The sequence below is a fragment of the Herpailurus yagouaroundi genome, unplaced genomic scaffold (genome assembly GCF_014898765.1).
Source record: "Herpailurus yagouaroundi ecotype Mexico unplaced genomic scaffold, PumYag 140, whole genome shotgun sequence".
NCBI lineage: Eukaryota > Metazoa > Chordata > Mammalia > Carnivora > Felidae > Herpailurus > Herpailurus yagouaroundi.
In genome coordinates, this window is record NW_024412395.1 from 94,146,945 (window position 1) to 94,151,689 (window position 4,745).

General features: G+C 50.4%; 1 long non-coding RNA gene across 1 annotated transcript; it reads left to right on the forward strand.

Moving 5' to 3' along the window:
* The first annotated feature begins 388 nt into the window (after nt 1-388).
* Nucleotides 389-4,515, forward strand: LOC121031046 (uncharacterized). Its single transcript, XR_005790531.1, has 2 exons — nt 389-1,115; nt 3,330-4,515. It is a non-coding gene; the product is annotated as an uncharacterized LOC121031046 (long non-coding RNA).
* The last annotated feature ends 230 nt before the right edge of the window (nt 4,516-4,745 follow it).

Below are 4,745 nucleotides of genomic sequence, written 5' to 3' on the forward strand. Positions count from 1 at the left end.
CACATCCCTGCTTGCATGGTAACCAAGAAGCTGGAGGGATAAGGGCATGGAAGGAGTGTGAACAGCAGGTGTTTAAGAGGAGTGGGGAAACAGGGTGAGGAGAGGAGGAATTGGGGATCTACTATGCGACCCAAGCAAGACTTCGACATTTTTGCAAATTCTGACGTTATGGTTCAATCAGTACTAGGGTCACGGTTGCCCCCTGTAAGGCCCTCACCATTCCTTCTGCTGACAAGGGAGGACATCCTCATAAGACCTAGCCTCGAAACCTTGGAAGGTCCTGATTCCCAGAAAAGCACGGGGGGTGATTCTGTGTCATTTGGAGGTAGAGACACAGAGCTCAGAGGGCAGATGTTGGGTTGGGTGAATTAGAGGAACCTGAAACATGTCCTAGCTTCATTGTCCCAGAAGGAAGTTGCTAGGCAGGGTCTGGGGACAGGGCTGACCTCAGATCTATCCCAGCCACTGCCCTCTGTGACCCTAGGCAATGTATTTTGTCTGTTCTGTGCTTCGGTACAAAGGGAAGAATGAGACTCCCTCCTTCCATCTTGAAGAGACTTTGAAAAGAACAAATAATGGTAAACAGACCGAGGGGAATAAATAAATAACAACCAGTGATTTACCAAACAGCACACAATTATCTAATTACAGAGCAGGGAAGCAAAAGAAAAGCCTAGGGAGGTGGAGATACAGACAGCATGAAGGTGTGGGCTGCCGAGGGACTAGAAGGAACGAAGATTTATTAGCAGGAGAGACAAACTTACCCCTCTTTCCCTCCTCTCAACCGTGTTTGCTTCTGACTTCTAGATAGTCAAGGGGGGAGGGCGGTCTACACGGTTTCTTCACCCCGATGTGGGAGGAATGGGCCTGAGGGATTGTTCTCTAAGATGTGAACTGTTAGAAGCTGGCACCTTGTGATACTTCTCCGTGTACCTTGCAAGGCACAGGCATCATCGACGACGACCGTGGACCAAGTTGCCAAGGGAACTTGGCAGTCATTTGCCGAGTACTCCTGAGCCAGACTGGTGGGCATGTGTCCCCTAGAAGCCCTGTAGCCTGAGGAGAAGTTCTCGTGTGGTGTCTGTTTCATCGTGATCAGGACCCGTCTCTGGAAGGTACAGAACACCAGTGGGTTCCCTGTAGTCTTTGCATTTGGAGCGTGTGTGTGTGTGTGTGTGTGTGTGTGTGTGTGTGTGTCTGAAGGTGTCTGTGCCTGCATGCGATGCTGGGCCAGCGAGGTGGGTGAACTTCCAAGCACGAGATGGGGCCTGGCCTGGAGGCAAGGGCATGTACGTGTGGGTGTGAGCCGACCCAGAGTCCAGGCCCAGGGACTCTGGGGGCCTGTCGCCTGCAGGGCTCATTATAGAGGAGACCAGGTGCTTGGAGTGTCCCCAAAGCAATACAGAGTGCACTGTCATGGGTTTGAAAAATATTCCTGTGAGAGATATAAATAAAGACTCCAAGCTCAAAGCCAGGGTTTTAGAAAGCCATCCTTAAACACAGGATAATTTATAGCCACTGCGATCCTGTCCCGGGGATGACTCAGCTCTCTTAGCCCAAGCAGGCCCAGCCTGCTCCAGTAACCTTTGGGTTTGGCTGAAAGGGAAGAGCTAAAGCGGGCTCCAAGGAGCCCAATGGGCTAACCACCCGGCTACCGGACGGCTCCTGCGGGGCTCTCCTCTTCTCTTCCTTTCTGGCCAACTCCAGGGATGATATGGATGACCAGATCCTGGAAGCTGCGAAACAGGATAGGTGTGGGCGTTTCCAGCTGGCTGGCTCTTTGCAAGCCTCTGAAACAGATTCCCGTCCACCTCTGGGATCCGGTGGGTCCTGCTGCCCCCTGCCTGGGCCCACCTTCCAGCCATTGGCCCCACCCCTGGGAGGGGGCCGAGCTCCGAACACAGACCTGCTTCAAGCTGGAGTCATTCTTGGACTCAGAGATCCTTGAGCCCCGTAGAAAGAACCGAAACGAGAGTGCGTTTCCTTTTTATTTAAAAAATAATTTACCCAAGTCAAGTGCCAAAAAAAAAAGGGCGGAGGGAGGAGAGGGGCAGATGGTGACGGACTTTAACATGGAGGTGAATTTGTGGAGGGAGGCAGTCAGAAATGAATTGGGTTTGTTTAAAAATTCTCCCTGCCCGGCACCGCTGCCCCCCCTCCCCTTCATTATATTTTTAGCCGACTCTTCGGCCAACCACGTCTGAGGAGACAAATGCAAGTACAGAGGGTGCTTATCGAGACCAAAGGGTGTTTTTTTTTCTTTCTTTCTTTCTTTTTTTTTTTTTCTTCTCCTTTTTCCTTCAAAACCTTCCAGGAGTGTGGAAAGGACTGGAAGTGCTTGAAGGTCTTTTCAGCCACATGCCTCACCCCAGCTTGGAGCTCAAGAACATTTTTATGCCAAGGCCCATGTGCTTGGCTGTCCAAGTGCAGAAAAAAAGATCATCATTCCGGGCTATTTCAAAAATAGTTTAGCTCTTTGATTAAATTGCTAAACAGTCCTGAATCGAGTTTTCTCTGCTGTTAGCAGATGGATCGGTGCAATTGGCCTAATTTTAACCCAGGTCCCTGCATGTTGTCGGCATGCAGAAATTGTCGCATATACAAATCATTCTTAAATTCATAACCAAGTGTCTTTATTCAACATGCATTTATGAAGCCACTGTGTGTGTGTGTGTGTGTGTGTGTGTGTGTGTGCGTGTGTGCATGCTTCTATGTGTGTGTGTGAGCAAACAGGTTTGTTAAATATCTAAATGAGGAGGGGCTAGTGTTTGGGTGTGGGGTGTGACCTTCAGTGTGGTCAAGAGGCCTGACCTCTGGGCAGGGCAGTGGCCTTGGTGCCTACCTCTGCTGTGTGCCAGATTTACTGCTAAATTATTATCCAGGAGGCGTGGCACTGGGCCAGGCCGCAGGTATTTCTTGCCGTACATGATGTATATTTGTGATAGGCAAGGTTTTCTTAATTTCATGTGTGATAAATAAATACCTTTTAAAGAGAAGGAAATGTCTCCTTCCAAGAGGGAAGTTTCAAGTCAGCCAAGTTAAAACACACATACACACACACACACACACACACATCCACGCACACCCCACATCTACACAAACTGACCTCATAAATGATACAAAGCAGAGCACCTTGGTGGCCGCATAACTCAACCCAAAGAATTGTGGCCTGGCCTCACCTGGGCTCTCTGTAAGAACATGGGGTTTTCTTCTGACCCCTAGCTTGGTCTTCTGAAGTCTGTCTCCTGTTCCTTGTTCTCTTGCTGACTGTTCCTTCTGGGGGTTGTTTTCCACCTAACCACAGTTCCTAAAGGTTCCTGTTCTTGCAGCTACCTGTTTTTCCACATTATCAAAATAAAGAAGATGACTGCCATCCTTTCGTATGCACAGTCGGTCAGCCACGTGGACTGGTTAGACACACACAGGTTGATCAGCACATAGAGATCAATCAGCTCATATGGATTGATCAGTGCATAGAGACTGATCAGACCGCTGTATTTTATGGGAAGGAAACGGACTACAGAAGAAGTGAAGAGACACTCAGGGTCACGTGGCTATTAGGTAGCAGCAACCTGGCCACTTATATTATGGAGGACCGATCTACGATAATTGTCAAATCAGAGTTACAGAGAAAATGCCACAAACTTTCCAATTAGGAACCCGGAAGTGGTGCTGGGGTGGAGTCAAGTTGATCTTCCTGCCCTTTTGATAGCCAAACGCTCTGCTTGGATCAACATTGGTTCACCTTCCAGTGGCTTCTTCTACTCAACTTGGGATTACACACCCTGTGTTCAGAGTTCATAGACCTGGCTGGGCTTGCTGAAGAGCATCTGCTCTCTGCAGTTCTGCGACACCAGACAGAAGATTCTGGCCTAGCACTCCTTGGTTCTGAAGGATAAGGGGAGGCCCTTTGGTGAGAAGACCAGTCTTGGATTTCTGGTTTCTCTGAGAGAGAGAGAGAGAGAGAGAGAGAGAGAGAGAGAGAGAGAGGCAGAGGCCCTCTCTGCTGGGTTTACAAAGTGACCCCAGAAGCCCTGTTAGCACACACATGTTGCTCACCTGTAGTTTTTGGTTAAACCCTCCAAAGATACAGGACACCATTTTGGGTGCAACAGGGGACTCACGGGGCCAAAACAGATACAAACCTTCCGTCCCATGGGTTAGGATTGGGAGAAAGACAAATACCTGAGAGTATCTGCTGCTCATATGAAAGGGACTATGTGTACACACACGGGTGATGGGATGGCCTTTGGCCAAAAGCAACACAACTCTGACCTGACAGACTTGTAAGATGGGCTGCTCACGTATACCTCAGCCCACGCTGAGGTCACAAGGACCTGTACCCCTGACGGTCCTGGGAAAGGAAGGTCTGTAGTCTCTGGAGAAAATTCAGTGGGGCACAGAAGGAGAGGAGGAGGAGAGGGACGGGGAGGGAGAGGCCCACCTTGCAAATCCCTCCTCCGCCCCTCCCTCCCTTCCCCCACCTCCCTCCACCCCCACTTCAAGACAGAAGAGCCAAGGGCATGGGCCAGCCAACTCTGTGGCCTGTTTATACCCTGTAACCAGAGCCTGTTGCCGCCCAGGCTGCCTGACAGCTGCAGTGATAAGGGGACGGCTGTCGCTTCGAGAGGATGGCCTGTACTGGCGTCCATCTCGGGAGCAGCTTATCCCGATCATTTTCCCAAGCCCGGGGGTGGGAGTGGGAACAGGTGCGGCTGGCTTCCAGCTACCGCTCGGGGGCGGTC